This window comes from Macaca nemestrina, chromosome 8, assembly GCF_043159975.1.
Source record: "Macaca nemestrina isolate mMacNem1 chromosome 8, mMacNem.hap1, whole genome shotgun sequence".
NCBI classification, from domain to species: Eukaryota; Metazoa; Chordata; class Mammalia; order Primates; family Cercopithecidae; genus Macaca; species Macaca nemestrina.
Window position 1 is genome coordinate 128,226,767 of NC_092132.1, and position 24,159 is coordinate 128,250,925.

A 24,159-nucleotide genomic window follows, 5' to 3' on the forward strand; every position below is an offset into this window, starting at 1 on the left:
TCTAAAATATAATAAAATGAGGAGAATGATTGTATTTAACTTACAGAGTTTATGTGAGGAATAAATTAATTACAACAATAAAATTTTCAAAAGTACCTGTTAAAATGTAACAGTTGTGTTATTTACTTCTTTTCTTCCTTTCTTTCTCACTCGCTCTCTTTTTAAATTTTTTTTTTTATTGTTTTGAGACAGTGTCTTGCTCTGTTACCCAGGCTGGAGTGCAGTGTTGAGATCACACAGCTCACTGCAGCCTCAACCTCCTGGGTTCAGGTGAGCCTCCCACTTCAGCCACCTGAGTAGCTGGACTACAGGTGCGTGCCACCACACCCAGCTAATTTTCATTTTTTCTTTTTGTACATACGGGGTTTTACCATGTTACCCAGACTGGTCTTAAGCTCCTGAGCTCAAGCAGTCCTCCTGCCTTGGCCTCCCAAAGTGCTAGGATTACAGATGTGAGCCACCACACCTAGCCAGCTATTTCTTAAAAATTAATTATAGCATGGGAACCTTGGACATGGCTAGGAACACCAATCAAATTTTGTATTGCCCAGGAGCAGAGAAAGGATCCCCATGGCTCAAGGGACCCTCATGTATTTGTCTTCTAGCAAGTCTCCTGGAGCCTCTCTTCTCGACTTGACACTGCTCCCTCACTTCTATCTCTCAAGACACCTGGCAAGACGAAGGCACCTGAATTTGAATTCCAACTCTGTCATTGATGAGCTGCCTGGCCTTGAACAATTCATGTAAGCTCTTAGACTCTTTTTCCTTATCAGTTAGAAAGATAAAATCCTGTCTCACAGGTGCTGTGAGGATTGTAAGCAACACGAAATGAAAGATGCTTCGCATAGTATCTGACAAAACCAGAAGCACTCAATAAATGAAAGAAGAGAAGACTTATTAGAAAGCTGTTGTTGGCCGGGCATGGTGGCTCACACCTGTAACCCCAGAACTTTGGGAGGCTGAGGCAGGTGGATCACGAGGTCAGGAGATCGAGGCCATCCTGGCTAACATGGTGAAACCCCGTCTCTACTAAAAATACAAAAAATTAGCCGGGCTTGGTGGCATGTGCCTGTAGTCCCAGCTACTCAGGAGGCTGAGGCAGTAGAATTGCTTGGATCCAGGAGGCGGGGGTTGCAGTGAGCCAAGATCACGCCATTGCACTCCAGCCTGGTAACAGAGCAAGACTCCATCTCAAAAAAAAAAAAAAAAAAAAAAAAAAAAAAAAAAAAAAAAGCTGTTGTCTTCCTGCATGGTTTCATTAAGAGAGAGAACTAGCAAAAGAGGCTGCTATTAACATAGCAAGCAGCCACTACCTTCCCTCTCTGCTTCACCTAAGCAGTATAACTCCCCCATCTCAGAAGCAGAACGTCCACTTACTGCCTAGAAATATTCATGGTATGGTGAAGCAGTAGGAAAGAAAAGAGGAGGAGATGTGAGAGGGATGAATAAAACACAGAAACACAGGCTGCAGCAATCAATCAACATCAAAGCATACGGGTGAAGCTGGTTGCTGTGGTATGGGCCTGTAACCTCAGCTACTCAGGAGGCTGAGGCTGGAGGTATCCCTTGAGCCCAGGAGTTCAAGGCCAGCCTGGGCAACATAGTGAGATCATGTTTCTTTAAAAAAAAAAAAAAAAAAAAAAAAAGCAAGCAGGCAAGAAAATGTAAAATTGAGATTCAGGACAAAAGAAGTAAGAGACTCTTTTTGAAAAGAAACCATCTATAAAGTTTGAAAGCAAAATACTTCTTTTTCTTTGAGTTTTAGAAACATTTTCATGAAGGTTCTCTTTAGGCAAAGAAATTTATCCTGTAGTTGCAGTTAGTTCTATTGTTTAGGATCTCAGCTTCGCGCGCGCGCGTGTGTGTGTGTGTGTGTGTGTGTGTATAATTCGTTTTGTTTCAGAGACAGAGTCTTGCTCTGGTGCCCAGGCTGCAGTGGTGCAGTTATAGATCACTGCAGCCTTGAACTTCTGGTCTCAAGCAATCTTCCTGCTTCAACCTCTCACGTAGCTGTGACTACAGGCAGGCACCACCATGCGCAGTTAATTTTTTTTTTTTTGTAGAGACAGGGTCTTGCTATGTTTCCCAGATTGGTCTCACATTGCTGGCCTCAAGCCATCTTCCCACCTCAGCCTCACAACTTGTGCATGTTCTTCTAGATGGTTTACTGTCTCCAGTTTGCAAACTCTTGGCTATAGACACTGTCTGGTTTAAATCTCTCAACAAACCATGATGTTATGCCCTCATGATGATGAGCCTGCTTCATCTCAGGGGGGAGGAAACAGACTCAGAAAGGCCCTAGCAACTGGGGAGTAGGGCGTCGCCACCTGCTCTGATTTGGAGGAAAGGTCATCTCAGTGTATAGAACTTCCTATAGAAATAGGTGTCTGCTTGGTACACCAAACAGAGCACGCTTGCCAGATCCTATAAAGGACCCTTTAATCAGAACAAGGAAGGCCAGAGGAAAACAAGCATGTTCCCACCTATTGTTGCTGAGTTTATGGCTCTTTACACACATCTGCTACCGAGAGGTGCAGTGGAGAAACATGCATCCGGGAAGCACCAGGAAAGCACAGGCCAGCACTTAACCACAAGTATGTGGGCTTGAAAACCCTGTCTTGCTCAGAAAGATCTAAAGGTGGATCCACTTTGGCTGGTTTTCAATTTGCTTTCTTGGCTTTCATTGATTGCTGTTAATTTTTTCTTTTCTTTTTTTTTTTTTTGAGATGGAGTCTTGCTCTGTCTGTCACCCAGCCTGGGGTGCAGTGGTGTAATCTTGGCTCACTGCAACCTCTGCCTCCCGGGTACAAGTGATTCTCATACCTCAGCCTCCCAAGTAGCGGGGATTACAGGAGCATGCCACCAGGCTGAGCTTTTTTTTTTTTTTTTTTTTTTTTTTTTTTCCAGTAGAGACAGGGTTTCACTACGTTGCCCAGGCTGGCCTCAAACACCTGTCCTCAAGTGATCTGCCCACCTCAGCCACCCAAAGTGCTAGGATTAGAGGCATGAGCCACTGTGCCCAGCTGCTGTTAAGATTTTTTTTTTTTTTTTTTTTTTTTGAGACGGAGTCTCGCGCTGTCACCCAGGCTGGAGTGCAGTGGCCGGATCTCAGCTCACTGCAAGCTCCGCCTCCCGGGTTCACGCCATTCTCCTGCCTCCGCCTCCCGAGTAGCTGGGACTACAGGCGTCCGCCAACTCGGCCGGCTAGTTTTTTGTATTTTTTAGTAGAGACGGGGTTTCACCGTGTTAACCAGGATGGTCTCGATCTCCTGACCTCGTGATCCGCCCGTCTCGGCCTCCCAAAGTGCTGGGATTACAGGCTTGAGCCACCGCGCCCGGCCTGTTAAGATATTTTTAAAAGAATCGTGTACAGCTTAAACAATTGATGTGATTCCCCTGATAAAATCTGGTAGACACTCTACAGAGCAATCTACCTGCAGAAAGCAGGTGGAATAGAAGCTTTGTAGGTATACAGAGTGTCTTTTTTCATTTCTGTGGCCCTCACTAAATGTAATCATCAATGCCTTCTATTACACTTAAATGTTTGTCTCATTTCATCTTCTAGACAACCTATGAGGTGATATATATATTTATTTATTTAGACAGGGTCTTGCTTTGTTGCCCAGGCTGGAGTGCAGTGGCATGATCTTGGCTCACTGCAACCTCCACCTCCTGGGTTCAAGCGATTCTTCTGCCTCAGCCTCCTGATTAGCTGGAATTACAGGCACACACCACTGTGCCCAGTTAATTTTTGTATTTTTATTAGGGATGGGGTTTCACTATGTTGGCCGGGCTGGTCTCGAACTCCTGACCTCAGGTGATCTACCTACCTTGGCCTCCCAAAGTGCTGGGATTACAGCTGTGAGCCACTGCACCCGGCCAAGGTAAATTTTTAAAATCTCCGTTTACAGATAAAGAAACTGAATCCCAGAGAGGCTCAGTGACTTCTCCAATGTCACAGAGCAAGGATGTGGCAGTGATGGGATTTAAAGCTAGGTGCCTCGGTGTTCTTTCTACACCATCAATTACCTCCCAAAGAATTTGAATCTCAATTAGAAACTGTTATGCTCTTATAGTTCCTTGATGTCCTGTCTTATATTCTACCTCCTTTTGCCACAGGACATAATGATTAATTTTTACATATAAAATTAACTTTTTTTTTTTTGAGATGGAGTCTCACTCTGTTGCCCAGGTTGGAGTGCAGCGGCCCAATCTTGGCTCACTGCAGGCTCTGCCTCCCGGGTTCAAGTGATTCTCCTGCCTCAGCCTTCCCAGTAGCTGGGATTACACGTGTGCACCACTATGCCCGGCTAATTTTTGTATTTTTAGTAGAGACGGGGTTTCACCATAATGGCCAGGCTGGTCTTGAACTCCTGCCCTTGTGATCCACCCACCTCGGCCTCCCAAAGTGCTGGGATTACAGGTGTGAGCCACTGTGCCTAGCCTAAAATTAACTTTTATTGGGAAGGTAGTATTTGGCAATTACTGTGTAGATACTTTTTGTATGATAATTTTTAAAAATTATTTTTATTATTACTATTTTTTGAGACAGGGTCATGGTCTGTTTGCCCAGGCTGTAGTGCAGTGGTGAGATCTTGGCTCACTGCAGCCTTGAACTCCTGGGCTCAGGTGATCCTCCCACCTCAGTCTCCCTCCCAGGTACCTGGGACTACAGGTGTGTGACACCACGCCCGGCTAATTTTTGTAATTTTTGTAGAGTCAGGGATTTCATCATGTTGCCCAGGCTGGTTTCTAACTCCTAGGCTCAGGCAATCCTTCCATTTCAGCCCCCAAAGTGCTGGAATCACAAGCGTGTGCCACCATGCCCAGCCTATATGGTAATTTATAACATTGTTATTATTCTTATCTTTTATTTGCTGTCCAGGTTCTTGTAAGCAATTCCAAATGAAAAAGAAGTACATCAAGCCAAATAGAAGCCTACCAGTTCTACTCTTTCCCCTAAAGTAAACATTTTTCATGGTTTTGAGGGGACACTCTTGTATCTTTTTCTTACCATTCAAAATATATATGTGACAGCTACAGATGTGTATCCATTTTACAGATGCAGAAACCGACGCTTAGAGAGGTTGAGCCAGTGACCATGCTCAAACAGTAGGCATATAGTGGAGCTGGGATCAGAATTTGGGTCTAAAAATGCCTGGCCCACGTTCCAACCTCTCTAGCCAACTTTTAGTCCTCACACAAGAGCCAAACATAACATTGCTCATGGGTCAATTGTTGGCTTAACTCTCACACAGATTCCTTGCTCTCAGATGAACTGCTAGGATACCCTGTGGATTTTAGTTTGTTAATTTGGGAAAAGAATACAAACATGCCTTCACCCGACTTCAACCACAGTGGGGCTGAGAGAACTCATTAAATAATGTCTGCATAGCATGCCGAGCTCCCTGGCAAAAGGGTGCAGAGGGTATTGGGTGGGAACACACTGTCCCCTCACAAAGATGTGCCACACAGCCTCCTCTGGAGAGGTGCAGCTGTGGTTCTAGGGTTTCCTTCCAGCTGGCTCCTTCTGTGACCTTGAAAAGTTCCCAGTCTCTCTGTACCTTTGTTTCACATGCTGCTGCAAAACATGGCTAATAATATAATACTTTCTACTGTGTTCCTCAAAGGGAGCAAATTAACAGACACAGCCTTCCAGTATATTCCTGTGTATCTGTGACTCTATCTCTTAGCACCTGCGCGAGTCAGATGAGATGACTAAGGAACTGTCTGTCTTATATTAGACAAAGAGACTAGAAAAAGCGATGGTGGAAAAAAGAGAATATGTTTTAGCTGAAATGTGTTTCTCTAAGGACATGGAGAGTTCCTAAGATCCTCACTTTTGCAAAGTATTTTTAATCTCGTGCCTTGGCTAAAACACGCTGGGCGTGGTGGCTCACACTTGTAATCCCAGCACTTTGGGAGGCCGAGGTAGGAGGATCACCTGAGGTCAGGAGTTTGAGACCAGCCTGGCCATTATGGTGAAACCCTGTCTCTACTAAAAACACAAAAATTAGCCAGGCATAATGGTGGGCACCTGTAATTCCAGTTACTTGGGAGGCTGAGGCAGGAGAATTGCTTGAACCCGGGAGGCGGAGGTTGCAGTAAGCTGAGACCACACCATTGCACTCCAGCCTGGGCTACAGAGTAAGACACTGTCTCAAAACAAACAAACAAACAAAACAAAACAAAAACAAAACAAAACAAAACAAAAAAAACCCACCACTTTGTTTCTCCCTGAAATATCCTCCCCCATTGCCTCTTGTGAAATTGTACCTGTCACTCAAGGTGCTGCTGAAATGCCACATTTCCATGAAATTTGCTTCTATTAACTAAATAGCATTTCTCTTTCCTCTGAATACTTTGTTTATGCCTCTCATTGCCTCATATTCTGCCAGGTTTTATAGCATTTCTAAAAATGAAAGTCTTGACTGGGCACGGTAGCTCATGCCTATAATCCCAGCACTTTGGGAGGCCAAGGTAGGTGCATCACCTGAGGTCAGGAATTTGAGACCAGCCTGGCCAGCATGGTGAAACCCTGTCTCTACTAAAAATACAAAAAATTAGCTGGGTGTGGTGACACACACCTGTAGTCCCAGTTTGCTCAGGAGGCTGAGGCAGCAGAATTGCTTGAATCTGGGAGGTGGAGTTTGCAGTGAGCCAAGATTGGGCCACTGCACTCCAGCCTGGGAGACAGAGCGAGACTCTGTCTCAAAAAAATAAAAATAAATAAATAAATAAATAAATAAATAAATAAACAAAATGAAAGTCTTATTCTCCTAGTGGATTGTAAGTATGTTGCAGGCAAGAATGATATTTTATTTCTTTAACTCCTAAAGCTGTGAACACAGCTTCTTACACTTAGTGGTTGTCTAATATTTGATTGCTGAATGAACAAATGAAATATTTCTAGAGAAAACATTTAAAGTGGCAATGATATGAGTTTGGTGAAGACTGACACCAGAGAGTACCAAAGAATTTTAGCTGATTAGTTGTGATCTGTTAAATTCCTGTCCATTGATGGACTCATCAAGTTATTGATATATTAATCCTTTGAACAAATGCTCCTTGAGCATCTCCTAGGGCAGGATGCTGTGCAAACTTCTTTAGCAAGGAACTTTGCTGATCCTGAGTTCATGGAGTCTTTCCTGCTCAGGTTTCTGGGCAGAGTGAAGGAGGTTGTATTAGTGTGGAGTGGACTCTGATCTTGGTTCTGATCCTTGCTAACTATGTGATATAGTTTGGCTGTGTCCCCACCCAAATCTCATTTCAAATTGTAGCTCCTATGGTTCCCACGTGTCATGAGAGGGACCCAGTGGGAGGTAATTGAATCATGGGGGCAGGTCTTTCCTGTGCTGTTCTCATGGTAGTGAATAAGTCTCATGAGATCTAACGGGTTTATAAAGGGGAGTTCCCCTGCACACGCTGTCTTGCCTGCCACCATGTAAGATGTGACTTTGCTCCTCCTTTGCCTTCTGCCATGATTGTGAGGCCTCCCCATCCATATGGAACTGTGAATCCATTAAAACTCTTTCGTTTATAAATTACCCAGTCTCAGGTATGTCTTTATTAGCAGTGTGAGAACAAACTAATACCCTATGTAACTTTGAGCAAGTCAGTTTCAGTTTGTGTGTAAAGTAAAATGGATAAAGAGAGGATAATACAATAGCTCCTGTTCTGTCTGACTCCCAGAAGTACTGGAGGCAAAGTGCAACAAAAATGTGAAAACATTTTGCCTTCTGTAAGAGCACTATGAAATAAATACATGTAAGCATACATGCATGCATGTGTACATTAATATATAAATATGTATGTGTTTGTGTATATATATATATATATATTTGTTTGTTTGAGAGGGGCTCTTGCTCTGTTGCCCAGGCTAGAGTGCAGTGCTATGATCTCGGCTCACTGCAAACTCTGCCTCCTGCGCTCTAGTGATTCTCCTGCCTCAGCCTCCCGAATAGCTGGGATTACAGCTGTCTGCCCACATGCCTGGCTAATTGTTGTATTTTTAGTAAAGACAGGGCTTCACCATGTTGGACAGGCTTGTTGTGAACTCCTGACCTCAGGTGATCCACCCACCTAGGCCTCCCAAAGTGCTGGGATTTCAGGTGTGAACCACCATGCCCAGCCTATACATATATATTTTTAAATTAAGGAATGCAATGTGTTGTATACATCCAACAAATTATAAACAGTACCTTTAGGAGCCTTAGATCAAAAAGCTATGTCCAATTTATGATATAGACTTTGGAAACAATGCACGACAATTATTTGTCACAGGGTTTTACAACAAAAACTTAAAAAAAAACTGAGAAAAAATCCCCAGTTTTAAATTTTACTATAAAATATCTGGAATGAATAGGATTTTATGAGATTATACATACACAATGTTGCATACTTGTAATCAAAGTGCATATTCTAATTCATGTTCTAGTTTCAGTTTTAGGATTATTTTGAATAAACCTTTCCATATTTATGATTTTAATGGCAATATAATCTATCTATCTAATACCAGAATTTATTGAACTATTTCCTAATTGCTGACCATTTGAGTAGTTTTCCTCCATTATTACACATGGCCTATTTTTAATTGCACACAGATTCCTACCCACCACCTAGCACATTCTTGGCTTGGCTCCCTCTACTGTTAGTTGATATATACCCAAGGAATGCCAACTCATTTTATTATTAGCCCGTACAAAACAGAATCAGGAAGGAACTACAAATGTTTTATTTTTAAAATCAGACTGTGCATTTCCAAGATGGTTTGGGAACGATTTTCTTTGGAGAGAATGGAGTTTTGGATTCTTGCATCACACTTTCAATATAGTAGGGAAGAGGGTGACGGCCTACTATATGCTGGGGGCTTTATTCATGTATCAGATATTTATGGAGAGCCACCAACATATCAGGAACTGTTCTTGGCTGAGGAAAATGGTGTAATTCTTATCCTTAGGGAGATTACAGTTTGGTGAAGAATAATGTATTAGTCCGTTTTTGCACTGCTATAAAGACATACCTGAGACTGGGTAATTTATAAAGAAGAGTTTAATTGGCTCACAGTTCTGAAGGTTGTATAGATAGCATGGCTGGGGAGGCCTCAGAAAACTTTCAATCATGGTGGAACTTGAAGGGGAAGCAGGCATGTCTCATATGGCTGGAGTAGGAGGAAGAGAGAGGGGGGAGGTGCCACACACTTTTAAATGGCCAGATATCATGAGAACAGCAAGGGGGAAATCCGCCCCCATGATCCAATCACCTCCCACTAGGCCCCACCTCCAAAACTGGGGATTACAGGTGGACATGAGATTTCGGTGGGGACACAAATTCAAGCACTGTCCGGTAAAGACCAGCACATAGGTGATGACCCTGTCATATGAGAAGAGCCACTGGAGCACAGAAGCTCAGGGCACTTGAGGGAGTGTGGAGGCCTCGCCAGCCTTGTGGGGGACCTGGGAAGACATGCTAAGGAAACTGAGTCTGAGGACACGTGGGCATGAGCCTGGAGATTACAGTGGGGAGGAGTAGTCCTGGCACAGGGAACCATGGTTATAGAAGACCAAGTGAGATGGAGTATTTATTTTTGAGGGCTGGTGAAGTTGGGCCTACTTGAAGTGTCCAGTTTGAGTTGGGGCATTGGTAGAGATGAAGGTGGTACAACAAGCGGCAACTAGATTAGGAAGGGCCTTGTAACCATGTTGAGTGACTTGTGTTGGTGGAGTGGGGTGGGGGGAGTGCGGCCTCTTTAGAAAACATTTGGCAGCTTCTTAAAAAGTTAAACATCAACTTACCCTATGACCCGGCAATTCTACTTCTCTCTAGCTAAGAGAAATAAAAGAGAAATAAAAACAAAGACTTGTAAGTGGATGTTCGTAGCAGTGTTACTCATAATATCCAAAGAGTGAAAACAACCCAAATGCCCACTGGCTGTTGATGACTGGAGTAGCAAAATGTGGTCTATGCAAACAATATAATATTATTCAGCCATCAAAAGGAATGAAACTTTCCTTTTTCATCTATGATACAGCATAGATGAAACTTGAGAACATTGTGCCAAGTGAAAGTAGTCACAAAGGATCACATACTGTATGACTCTCTCTATATGCAATGTCCAGAATAGGCAAATCCATAGAGACAGAACAGTAGGTAATTCATTGTCAGGGGATAAGGGTGTTGGGGAGAAGAACAGAGCGACTGATAATGGGAATGAGGTTTTCTTTTAGGTGATGACAATAAACATCGATTATACCTAAATTGATTGTGGTGATGGTTATTGAAGTCTGTTGATATACTAAAAACCACTAAACTATGGGCTTTAAATGGGTACTCTGGTGAGGTGGCTCACGCCTGTAATCCCAGCATTTTGTGAGGCCAAGGCAGGAGGATTGCGTGAGCCTAGGAATTCAAGACCAGCCTGGACAACATAATGAGATCCCACCTCTAAAAAAACAGTTAGGCTGGGCACAGTGGCTCACGCTTGTAATCCCAGCACTTTGGGAGGCTGAGATGGGTGGGTCACCTGAGATCAGGAGTTCCAGACAAGCCTGGCCAACATGGCAAAACCCTGTCTCTACTAAAAATACAAAAATTAGCCGGCTGTGGTGGCCGGTGCCTGTAATCCCAGCTACTCAGGAGGCTGAGGCAGGAGAATTGCTTGAACCCGGGAGGCGGAGGTTGCAATGAGCCAAGGTCGCGCCACTGCACTCCAGCCTGGGTGACAGAGTGAGACTCCATCTCAAAAAAAAAAAAAAAAAAAAAAAAGAAAGTCACGGTGGTGTGTGCCTGTGTTCTCAGCTACCCAGGAGACTGAGATGGGAGAAATGTTTGAGCCCAGGAGCTTGAGGCTGCAGTGAGCTGTGACTGTGCCACTGCATTCCAGCCTAGGTGACACAACAAGACCCTGTCTCAAAAAAGAAAAAAAAATAAATTGTATGATGTATGAATTACTGAAGCTATTAAACAAATACTTCTACTCTGGGTGAGGTGGCTCACACCTATAATCCTACTACTTTGGGAAGCTGAAGAGGGAGGATTGCTTGAGCCCAGGAGTTCGAGACCAGCCTGGGCAACATGGTGAAACCCTGTCTCTACAAAAAATGTATAAATTAGCTGAGCATGGTGACAACACCTGTAGTCCCAGCAATTCCCACCAAGGTGGGAGGATTGCTTGAGTGTTCGAGAGTCTGAGATGGAGCTCAAGTGTTACTGCTCAGTCTGGGCAACATAGTCAGATCCAGCCTCTGCAAAAGAATTAGGTGGACATGGTGGTGCGTGCCTGTGGTTTCAGCTACCCTGGAGGCTGAGATGGGAGAATTGCTTGAGTCCAAGAGTTTGAGGCTGCAATGAGTCATGATTGTGTCACTGCGCTCCAGCCTGGGTGGCAGAGCTAGACCCTGTCTCAACAACAACAACAACAAATATATCTGGAGGCAATAGGGAGGTCACTAGATTTTAAGCAGGAAATGCCATCATTAGATATGCTCTTTAGAACACACTCTGAAATCGATGTGGAGAATGGTTTGGAGAGGGCAAGGTTCAAAAGAGGGAGGCCAGTGAGGAGGGGCAGGTGCAGGAGTGGGGTGACATATGACACCCAAAATTTAGACTGTAGTGGGTCGGGCGCGGTGGCTCACACCTTTAATCTCAGCACTTTGGGAGCCCGAGACGGGTGGATCACGAGGACAGGAGATTGAGACCACCCTGACTAACACGGTGAAACCCAGTCTCTACTAAAAATACAAAAAATTAGCCGGGTGAGGTGGCGGGCGCCTGTAGTCCCCAGCTACTTGGGAGGCTGAGGCAGGAGAATGGTGTGTACCCAGGAGGCGGATCTTGCACTGAGCTGAGATGGTGCCACTGCACTCCAGGCTGGGTGATAGAGTGAGACTCCATCTCAAAAAAAAAAAAAAAAAAAAGAAAAAAAGACTGTAGTGATACAGAGAGAGCAGTGGGTGCATCGTAGGCATTAAGAGTAAAATTGATGTGACTATTTGGTGACTGTTGGATGTGGGAGATGGGAATTTAGGGATCTCATCCAGTAAACCCAGGAGGAATTAGTTTGGAGGAAAATGCTAAGTTCAGTCCTGGACATGATGAGTTGAAGACATATGTAGGGTATCCAAGCGGCATCAGTTACGTGATTCTGGAGCCCAGAAAAGAGATCCAGAAGTGGTGGTATACAATATGTCATTTTATTCTCCTACTACCTTGAGGTAGCTGTGACTCCATCAGACAGAGATATAGCTGTAGACACTGTATCATGTAATATGTACAAGAGTTGGCTTTCGATCTGCTTCCATCAAACCCAAACATTTCCATGAAACACAGCAATGCTTCGTGGGTACAGGGTCAGCTTCTGCTATTGACTTATTGTAGCCAGTATTGGTATAGCTGCAATAACCTTTTCTTGTTGTTGTTGAGATGGAGTCTTGCCCTATTGCTTAGGTTGGAATGTGGTTGTGTGATCATGGCACTGCAACCTCTGCCTCCCAGGTTCCAGCAATTCTCATGCCTCAGCCTTCTGAGTAGCTGGGATTATAGGTGCAAGCCACCACGCTGGGCTAATTTTTGTATTTTTAGTAGAGATGGAGTTTCTCCATTTTGGCCAGGCTGGTCTTGAACTCCTGGCCTCAAGTGATCCGCCCACTTTGATCACCCAAAGTGCTGGTATTACAGGCATGAGCCATCACACCTGGCCAACCATATATAAATTTTTAAAGCTTAAGTTAGGACCTGGATTCTATCAATGGTTGAATAAGGGAGCCATAAAAATAAACATTTAAATCTAAGACTGGCTTAAAAATGTAGACTGGGCTGGGTGCAGTGGCTCATGTCTGTAATCCCAGCACTTTGGGAGGCCGAGGCAGGTGGATCATGAAGTCAAGAGATTGAGACTATCCTGGCCAACACGGTGAAACCCCATCTCTACTAAAAATACACAAATTAGCCAGGCATGGTGGCGTGCACCTGTAGTTCCAGCTACTCGGGAGGCTGAGGTAGAAGAATTGCTGGAACCCGGGAAGGGGAGGTTGCAGTGAGCTGAGATTGCACCACTGCATTCCAGCCTGGCAACAGGGTGAGACTACATCTCAAAAAAAAAAAAAAATGTAGACTGTACAAATGGCCAACAGGTATATGAGAAAATGCTCAACATCAAACCACAATGAGACATCATCTTATTCCAGTTAGAATGGCTGTTATTAAAAAGACAAAAAATAATATGCTCTCAAGGATGCAGAGGAAAGGGAATGCTTATATGCCATTGGCAGGAATGTAAATTACTACAACCATTATGGAAAAAAGTACAGAGATTTCTCAAAAAACTAAAAATAGAACTACCACATGATTCAGTAATCCCACTACTGGGCATTTATCCAAAAGAAAAGAAATCAGTACATCAAAGGGATACCTGCTCTTGCATGTTTATTACAGCTCTATTCACAATAGCAAAGATATGGAATCAACCTAAGTGTCCATCAATGGACAAACAGAAGAAAATGTGGTACATATACGCAGTGGAATACAATTCAGCCACAAAAAAGAATGAAATCATGTCGTTTGCAGCAACATGGATGGTACTGGAGGTCATTATCTTAAGTGAAATAAGCCAGGCATAGAAAGACAATCTTCACATCTTCTCACTCATATGTGAGACTTAAAAGTTGATTTCATTGAGGTAGAGAACAGAATGATAGAAAGCAGATGCCAGAAATGGTATGTGTGTGTGTATATGTGTGTGTGTGTGTGTGTGTGTGTGTGTGTGGTATTGGGCGGATGAAGGGAAGTTGTTTTATGGGTACAAACGTACAGTTAAATAGGAGGAATATATTTTAATGTTCAATAGCAGAGTGGGGTGACCATAGTTAGCAACAATAAATTGTGCATTTCAAAACAGCTAGCAGAGATTTCAAATGTTCCCAAAACACAGAAATGATAAATACCAGCTGGGCATGGTGGCTCACTCCTGTAATCCCAGCACTTTGGGAGGCTGAAGTGGGTGGATTACCTGAGGTCAGGAGTTTGAGACCAGCCTGGCCAACGTGGTGAAACTGTCTCTACTAAATATACAAAAATTAGCCGGGTGTGGTGGCACATGCCTGTAATCCTAGCTACTCAGGAGGCCAAGGCACGAGAATTACTTGAACCATAGAGGTGGAGGTTGCAGTGAGCTGAGATCGCTCCACTGCACTTCAGCCTGGGTGACAGAGCAAGACTCCGTCTCAAAACAAACAAACAAACAAAAGATAAATACCTGAGGTAATGGATATCCCAAATACCTGACTTGATTATGACATTCTGTGCATATAATACATTACATGCACCTCCTACATATATACATATTCAAATATTCATATACAAGTATTATGAATCAATTAAAAATTTTTTTTGAGACAGAGTCCCCTCTATCACCCAGGCTGGAGTATAGTAGTGCTGTCTCAGCTCACCGCAACCTCAAACTCCTGGGTTCAAGCGATCCTCCTACCTCAGCACCCCCAAGAAGCTGGGACTACAGGTATACGCCACCACACCTGGCTAATTTTTGTATTTTTTTGTAGAGACAGGATTTTACCATGTTGCCCAGGCTGGTCTTGAACTTCTGAGCTGAAGCAATCTGCCTGCCTCAGCTTTCCAAAGTGCTGAGATTACAGGCATGAACCACCGCACCTGGCCAAAAAATTTTTTTTATGTAGACTGGTCACTACATGTATCCCTCTTGATAGCGCATACCACAGAGCAGCCTGGTCCAGTGGACAGACAAGCAGACAGGCAGACAGGTGGGCAGTACTCACCACTTACTTGTGAGGCGCCCTTTGCAAGTTCTCCAAATCTCAGATTTCTCATCTGAAAAATGAGAATAACTATATTTACTATGTGATAGGATTACAGATAAACACTTTGTAAAGTGCCTGGTCTGGCACAGGGTAGATCTCAATAAATAGCCATTTTTATTAACATGATTATCTTAAGTTTTTTAAAAGCAGTTCTACATAGTGCTATAAAGTCAGTATTCTGATTCTCTCTCTCTCTCTCTCTTTTTTTTTTTTGTACTCTCTTCCAGTTCCTAGATCTGCTCTAGCTAGATAAATCAATCCTGCGTCTTGGTAAATGTTATTTTAGACTAAGTATATTTAAAGTTTGTTCCCTTAATGAATTGCATGATTTAAAAAACTGACAGCTCTTTGATCTAATTTGCTGGCAGATTATGCAAGAAATAAATATTGTATTGAAGTCCAAAAGCTAGTCAGTTCTTGCCTCTCTCCCTCTTCCTCCTTCTCTCTTTCTCCCTCTGTGTGTATAGCAGGGAGGGAGAGTGGTGGTAGGGCACACATGTTTGCTGTAGTTGTTTCTGACTCAGACCCAGATGGCATGGATCTTAAAGACCTCTGTGGACTTGTTGCTCTCGGCCCCATTTTTTTCCCCTACTGGCAGCTACAGTCTTTTCTTCTTTCCTCTCTATCGAATCTTGACTTTCTCTATCCTTTGCTTCTCCAGAGTGTCTGCCCTTATCTGAGATTTCCAATAGACCTTGTGGGTCTGATGGTGGAGAGAGCAAAACTGTATTCAGTTGGACAACATTTAGGGCAGAGGGGAGTGGCCAGGGCTTCCTCCAGCCTGGGGCAGGGAGAGGGGGCAGGTGGGGAAGGACCTGCCCCATGAGGGCTCCTGTGGAACCTGGCTGGTTTGGCAGCCTTCCTTTTCTCCCTTCTCCAAAAGATGCTACTGAGAGCCAATCAGAAAGCTTTCTGTATTCATTTTGTATCCTGAGAGCAAACACACAGCTTTGGCAAGAAAACATTAGACCTATAATAATAATACAGTTCTCTGACATTAAAGTGCAAAAACATTTTCTATGACAGCTTAAAATTAATCACCACCTCTGCTATAGATTCTTCTCCTTTATGCAGTGCCAGCTCTGGGCCAACTGTTAAAGCAGCCACATGGCTCCCAGGGAAAGAGCAGTGAAGTCTGCAGAGACAATCAGCAAAGCTGATTTTCTCCACACCCCCTTTTGTCCTGGTGAGGATGTGCTTTCTGCAAACAGGGTGTAAGACGGGGCTGGTAATTGATCATGGAGAACAAGCCACAATCGACACTTACGGATGGGATTATAAATGCATCTGGTGCTCTTAGTGACATTGATAAACCACAAGGGACTCCCACTATGTAACCGAGTGTTCCCTAAATTGTTCCTTACGGTCTTTGAACTTACATCAAGGGAAAAGAAAGGAGCCTGCACATCTATCACTTTCTTTATCCTGCTGATGGAAATTAATAATCAAACACACAAAGGCTACCCAGACAAACCCAAAGTTGAATTATTCAACAGACATTTTTTGCTTATTTCATTATTTAAATTTAAATTTTATTTTTCAAAATTAGTTCCTGCTCATGGTAAAAAGTTCAAATTGTACACAGGACATACAGTGAGTGTGGAAATCCTTCCTCCCACTCCTGATTTCTTAGTCTCAGTCTATAGAAGTAACCGCTGGAAACAGTTTCCCACATATACTTCAAGAAATTGTTCTTGCAAATAGAGGCAAGTTGTGTGTGTGTGTGTGTGTGTATTTGCACTATACAGCTGGCTTTTCTTCATTTAGCAATATGTTATGAGATACCTCTTCATACCAGTATCTGGATAACTATTGCACAGTTTTTTTAACATTACATAGTATTCCTTGGTATGTCTTTCTTTCTTTTTAAAACTGGACCTTAATTATGGACATTTAAAGTATTTTTTGTTGGTTGGTTGGTTGGTTTGGTTTGTTATTATGTACAATGTCACAATGCACATTTTTTGGGGCCCTTATCTCTTTGCACACTTGTACAAGTTTATCTGTAAGATAAATACCTAGAAGTGGAATATTTAGGGCAAAGGGTAGGTGCAATGTAATTCGTGAAAGATATTGTGAAATTGCTCTTCAAGTAGACAATAAGCATATCCTGAATGCTTCCTCCATGCCAAGACCTGTGCTGGGTGTTAAGGATAAAGGGTCATAGTCCTTTTCCTTGTAAAGCTCCCAGAAGAGACACACAGCCTGTAAATTATTGTAATATGACATGGTAAGCACTATAATACATATTTTATGGCACTTACCACCTTTCTATATTAGCTACTAGTTTTATCCCCTTGATTTTTTTTAGTTTTAAAATTTCAAATCATTATTTTTTAGGTTGTGATTTTTTTTCAGGTTAAAAAACAAACACAAACAGAGGAGGGCTTGGCAGGGAGGGCTAACGAATCCAATCCATAGCTGAGAGCTATGTCCAGACACTATGTCCAGACACTCTTGTATATATCATGTCACTTACTCTTTGTCAGGTTACCGTTATTTTGATTTATTGATGAGGAAATTGAGGTTAGGAGCGGGTAAGAAATGTACTCTAAGTTGTACCATTAATAAGAGATGTAGTTCAGTTGAGAAGCTGGGTCTCTTTGGTGGCAGGCCCAGGCCCTTTCTCCCAAGCAGCCCAGCCATGCCACTTGAGTTCAGCCTTCACAGTAACCATCATGAGCTGATAAGCAGAGGCACAACTGCTGAGAGCAGCAGAACTGCACCCAGGACACAGAAAAACAGTGTCAGTAAGACCTACTGCTTGCCCCGGGAAAACTTGCTGATTAATAGGTGAGAGAGATCACCATCTAAATATGTGTGAGGCTCATACCTGTAATCCCAGCACTTTGGGAGGCTGAGGTGGGCGGATCACTTGAGGTCAGGGATTTGAGACCAGCCTGGCTAGCATGGCTTATCTCTACCAAAAATACAAAAATTAGCCGGAGGTGATGGCATGCACCTGTAGTCCCAGCTACTTGGGAAGTTGAGGTGGCAGAATCACTTGGACCTGGGAGGCAGAGGTCACAGTGAGCTGAGGTTGTGCTACTGCACACTGGCCTGGGCAACAGAGCCAAACTCCATCACAAAATAAAAATAAAATAAAATAAAATAAAATAAAAAATAAATAAATAAATAAATAAATAAATGTGAACTATAAAATAATCCCCTAAACTTACATCATTGTAGACCAACACCGTGTCTCTGAGGACAGGATGGTTCCCTGGATTAAGAAGATTGGCTGGTTTAAGCCTGGGTGCCTTGGCTCACGCCTGTAATCCTATCACATTGGGAGGCTGAGGCAGGAGGATTCTTGATGCTAGGAATTCAAGACCAAGCTGGCCAACACGCGAGACCCCCTCTCTAAAAAAGAAAAAAGAAGAAGAATGTCGGATTTAAAGGATGAGAGGATTGCATGGGAGGGGCGTGTGTGGTGCCAGGCTGTCAGAGGCGTGGGCAGGCTACTCAGTCACACTGTACATGGGGGTCATGGGGAAGATGAGGCAGGGAAGTTAAGTTGGAGGCACACGAAGATGTTCAGGGCCACCTCTAGAAGTCTGGAATATTTTTTTAAAGTATGACCATTTTTTTGAATAGGAAACGTATATGAACTAATCTGTGTTGCAGAAAGACGGAAGTCAACAGTATGCAGGAGAAATTGGACTGAGGATAACGTGGAGGCAGTGAAATCAATGAGGGGCCCACTGTGAGAGTCTCCGTGCAAAGAACTGGTGGATGGGCTGGAAAGATGGCCGTGGAAATGGAATAGACAGGATGGGCTTGAGAGGGGTTGTGGAGTTAGACTTGACATGACTTGATCTAGCAGGTTCACTGCAGGAAGGAAGGAGAAAAATAGAGATTGCTAGCCCAGGATAAGTGATAATGCCATTCACGGAGACGAGGTTGGGGGGTGCCACAGGAAGAAGAGCGTTTGCTGAGTGAAGATTAGGAGTTCAGCATCGGTTCGGGGAGTTTGAATTCAAGTGGGGCATGCATGTGGCATGTATAAAAAACAGTTGGGAAATACAGGCTGGAGTCTGGGACAGAGGCCAGAGTTCGACATGTAGATTCAGGAGGCAGTCACTGAAGCAAGGGAGATCATTTGGAAGGAAGAGTGTATGGAGAAGCAGATCGCAGAGAAGGCCTGATTTTAAGGGATGCTTCGGGAAGGAACCTAAGGAAGAAAATGGAGACACAGAGAAACAGATGAGAATGCAGATAGTATGGAAACCAAGGGAATGAGTTTGAAGAAGTAGTGGTCAATAGTTTGGGCATTGCAGAAAATTTGAGAGGACGAGGATTGAAGAGGCCACTGAGTGCCACCTCTAGAAACCTTTGAAGTAATGGGTTTCCTGTAGTGGAACGGTGCACTATGCTAAAAGCCAGGATGTAAGTGGGTGGAAGAGAGAATGAGAGGTGACTAGTCAGCGCCCTCTCTTTCCTGAGGGAGGATGGGAAGTGAAGTAGGTTTGAGGTTATCTAAAGCATTCCCAGCGTCTCAGCTGGCTCAGAAATTGGGCCAGGACAGAGCTTATGGTTGGGGACATCTGAGGATCCTGCTACAAGGAACTGAGTCCAAAGTTCAGGGTCCAAAGGGCATAATGTGCTCCACTGCTGTTCAAACAGTAGTTCCTAGCACCACCACCACCACCACCACCACCACCACCACCACCACCACCACCACCACCACCACCTCCTCCTCCTCCTCCTCTTCTTCTTCTTCTTCTTCTTCTTCTTCTTCTTCTTCTTCTTCTTCTTCTTCTTCTTCTTCTTCTTCTTCTTCTTCTTCTCCTCCTCCTCCTCCTCCTCCTCCTCCTCCTCCTCCCCCTCCTCCTCCACCTTCTTTTCTGAGACAGTCTTGCTCTGTTGCCCAGGCTGGAGTGCATTGGCGCAATCTCAGCTCACTGCAGCCTCTGCCTCCTGGGTTCAAGCGATTCTCCTGCCTCAGCCTCCCAAGTACTTGAGATTACAGGCATGCACCACCATGCCCGGCTAATTTTTGTATTCTTAGTAGAGACGGGGTTTCACCATGTTGGCCAGGCCGGTCTCCAACTCTTGACCTTGTGATCCACCCACCTGGGCCTCTCAAAGTACTGGGATTACAGGTGTGAGACCGCACCCGGCAGTTCCTAGCACTTCTAAGAGGGAGCAGCTGGCATCATCTACCAAGAGCATAATCAAGCCGAGTAAAAGTGTGGGGAGTGTCTGGGGCAGCTGAACTTCAGAGTCCAGCAGTGGCAGTGATGACCCTTGGTAAGAGCCTTTCTGTAAGAAAGTGGACCCACCACCATGCTAGGGTTAATGGTCAGAACTCCAGGCTCTGGAAGAAACAACTCTCAAGAGTAAGAGGCTGGGCGTGGTGGCTCACTCCTGTAATCCCAGCACTCTGGGAGGCTGAGGAGGGTGGATCACTTGAGGTCAGGAGTTTGAGACCAGCCTGGCTCACATGGAGAAACGCCATCACTACTAAAAACACAAAATTAGCCAGGTGTGGTGGCGGGTGCCCATAATCCCAGCTACTCGGGAGGCTGAGCTAGGAGAATCGCTTGAACGCAGGAGGCGGAGGTAGCAGTGAGCTGAGATCACACCACTGCACTCCAGCCTGGGTGACAGAGTGAGACTCTGTTTCAGAAACAAACAAACAAAAAAAGAGTAAGAAGAGTAACGTAAGCCAGGCACAGTGGCTCACATCATATTATTTGTAATCCCAGCTACTCGGGAGGCTCAGGCAGGATTGCTTGAGCCCAGGAGATCGACACCAGCCTGGGCAACATAGCAAAACCCCATCACTATTATTAAAAAAGAAAAAGAGTATGAAAGCAGGGACAAAGCAGGTGGCCATGCCATAAACTGGGGACAACGATATGGAAGAGGAGATCAGTGGAGATATTAACTTTGGGTCTAGTTGGCAACAAAAGAATCTCTAAGTACACGAGGACACAAAAGAGCACCCAGCCCTGGGAGCTGAGGTGGAAAAGGTGATGTGGTAAGGGAACAATGGTAGGAGCTGATGAAATACCACCACAGAGGGAGATGTACAGTCAAGCTAAAGAAGACTATGCCTCAGGGCGATGTGTTCACATGGTTACACACTTTAGTAAAATATTAAAAGTTAAGATATTATTTGAGCCAGGTGCAGTGGCTCATGCCTGTAGTTCCAGCACTTTGGGAGACACAGGCAGGAGGATTGCTTAAGGCAAGAGCAGCCTGGGCAACATAGCAAGACCCTGTCTCTATGAAAAATAAAAATAAAATTAGCCAGGCATGGTGGTACATGCCTGTAGTGCCAGCTACTTGGGAGGCTGAGGCGGGAGGATCATTTGAGTCCAGGAGTTCAAGGCTGCAGTGAGCCGTGATTGCACCACTGTACTCCAGCCTGGGCAACAGAGCCAGACTCTGTCTCACTTAAAAAAAAAAAAAAAAAAAAAAAAAGATATTTTAGCTGTCATCGGTCAGCATTGCCGTGCATCCCATTTTTCTTGCCCTCTGTCAGCTTTCTCCTCGTGTTGGTGGCAGTAGAATGGCCATGAGCATTTGGGGGATACAGCTCAGCGGAAGTTGATTTGTGAGTGTATTTAATCTGGTTTTAGTGAGATATGTTTCTGTGTTTATAGTCCCTTCCATATCTGCTCACATTGTTCCTAACCATTCAGGCACAGTGACATAAAGGTGTGGGGCTAGAGGATATCGTGATATGAATGTCCCACAACACCCAGCCCCAGGAGCCTGGGGAGAGTGGAGGAGAAACAGGTCTTGCAATGTAGCATCAACGTGCAGTCTGTGGAAAATCAGCGATATTTGCTAAGGACTTTAAAAATGTAACAACAGCTCTAGAACTTAGAATTATTAATAATAAAAAGCAAATTTCAAGGAACCACGTTAGAGAAAATAGTTTATCCTTCTATGCTCTCCATACATTATAAAAAAATCATTGTCCTGGCCGGGCGCGGTGGCTCAAGCCTGTAATCCCAGCACTTTGGGAGGCCGAGGCGGGCGGATCACAAGGTCAGGAGATCGAGACCACAGTGAAACCCCGTCTCTACTAAAAATACAAAAAATTAGCCGGGCGCGGTGGCGGGCGCCTGTAGTCCCAGCTACTCAGGAGGCTGAGGCAGGAGAATGGCGGGAACCCGGGAGGCGGAGCTTGCAGTGAGCCGAGATCGCGCCACTGCACTCCAGCCTGGGCAACAGCGTGAGACTCCGTCTCGGAAAAAAAAAAAAAAAAAAAAAAAAAAAAAAAATCATTGTCCTACAAAGAAGTGATTAAAGATAGTGCGGTAAAAAACTGTAGGAAAAATGTATTGTACAGGGATATTAGGCAGCAAATTGCTAAAAATATTGTCTTACCTTTTCTGGATTTTTTTTTTTTTTGAGACAGAGTGTTGCTCTGTCTCCCAGGCTGGTGTGCAGTGGAGCAATCTCGGCTCATTGCGACCTCTGCCTCCCAGGTTCAAGCGATTCTTCTGCCTCAGCCTCCCGAGTAGCTGGGATTATAGGTGCATGCCATCATGCCCAGCTAATTTTTGTGTTTTTAGTAGAGACAGGGCTTTACTACATTGGCCAGGCTTGTCTTGAACTTCTGTCCTCAATTGATCTGCCCACCTTGGCCTTCCAAAGTGCTGGGATTACAGGTGTGAGCCACTGTGCCCAGCCCCCTTCTGGATTTTTTGATCAGCTTTTCTGGATTAATCAGCTTTAACAAATTACTATTCGTTGTGACTTATTTTCTCATTTTGAGTACACATTCATTTTCATACCCAATTTAAATTTTAGTTTTCTCATTTTTTTTAATCTGAAAGTGGACCCCACCCCCCCAATTGTATAAGCTTCAGACCCCATCAGACCGGGATCTGCCCCTCTTAGATCACTGCATATTTATCGCATAATTGAGGATAACTGGGACTGGGAATATCACTGGTTGTTCACAACCTTTTTGTGTCTGAACAGGCAAGAAAATCTAGATATTTAAATATGTGGGCTCTATTTTACTGTAACTTCTTTTCTTGATACCTCAGAGAGCCTGGCCTATGATTCATCCTGCATAGTAATGAAGCATGGCTGACAGTGAATTCTAAACACTATAATAGGCAAGCTTTTTGGAGCAAAGTTTCACTTTGTACAAGCGTACAATAAATATTTGCTGATTTGAGAAACAACGGTATGTAAATATATAGTCCCTGCTGAAATCAATAAGAACATTTTTAATCTAAAGGAAGCTCGTAGCCAGTGGATATAATCATAGTTCTAAGCTACCTTCTTCTCCCTTCTCATTGTATAGCCCTTTCTCCTCTAGTTAACTAGTATCCTCTGGGGTAAAAAGTAGATCTAGACAATGAATGAGGCAGAAGAAATTACAACATGCATTTATGCATCCAACTTTTATCGAATATCTACTAAAGCCAGCATAATCTGTATCAGCAGGCTGGGTGTGCAAATGTGATCACATCTCTTCATTGTTCCAATGAATCGTTCAAGATCCCACATGCCCAACTTAGCGGGAAGTACATCTCCCTCTTGAGGTATCTCTGATTTGTCTTAGAGCATCAGACACCTGCTCAACCCCAAATGCTAGACTAGTCCTGCTTCTGCCAGGCAGCGAGAACAGTAGCCGAGTCAGTGTACCACTGACACTGCTTCTTCACAGACTCACTAGTGGTGATGAAAACTGGTCCCTCTCATTCCCGTGGGTGCTCATCCATGATGGTGATGATGCGCTGCTTGTCCGGATCTCTCACCAATGGCACTGGTGCCTTAACTTTGGACTCTAATTTAGAGCTCTTTTAATTCACACTTAGACACTCAGGCATTATTCCAAAGCGAGACACTACTGCTGAGAATCTTGGATCTGGAGATGTGTCAGGACATTAGACATGCTCTTAGGAGGCAGCAAGCCCCCAAGAGCACGGGTTCAGACCACGGTTCAGAACTCTTCTCCTTGTGGCAGTGCAGCTCTGGAGATCCTTGCCTTTCCTTGCCTTTCCTTGCCTTTTTCCCTTCCCTTTCCCTTCCCTTTCCCTTCCTTTCCTTTCTTTCTTTCCTTTCTTTCTTTTTTTTTTTGGCAGGGTCTCACTGTTGCCCAGGCTGTAGCACAGTGGCCCCATCATAACTCAACACAGCTTCCAACTCCTAGGATCAATTGATCCCTTTATTTCAGCCTCCCAAATAGTTGAGACTACAGGCATGTGCCACCACCCCTGACTAATTTTTTTATTTTTGTAGAGGTGGGGTCTTGCTATGTTGCCCAGGCTGATCTCTCAGGCTTGCTATGTTACTCCTGGCCTCAAGCAATCCTCCTGCCTCCACCTCCCAAAGTGCTGGGATTACA

The 24,159-nt window shown here is 44.1% G+C and overlaps 1 long non-coding RNA gene across 2 annotated transcripts in view; it reads right to left on the reverse strand.

Annotated features, from left to right (window-relative positions):
• LOC105482033 (uncharacterized) overlaps positions 1–24,159 on the reverse strand; it is a 56,228-nt gene that overhangs the window by 8,593 nt on the left and 23,476 nt on the right. Inside the window, exons 3-5 of one of the 2 annotated variants that reach the window (XR_987352.2) lie at positions 18,014–18,197; positions 14,800–14,844; positions 9,795–9,825 (exon numbers count right to left, since the gene is read on the reverse strand). This is a non-coding gene — a long non-coding RNA (uncharacterized lncRNA). Of the gene's footprint in view, positions 1–9,794; positions 9,826–14,792; positions 14,845–18,013; positions 18,198–24,159 lie in introns of both variants that reach the window. The other variant, XR_011606555.1, reaches the window with a different exon arrangement.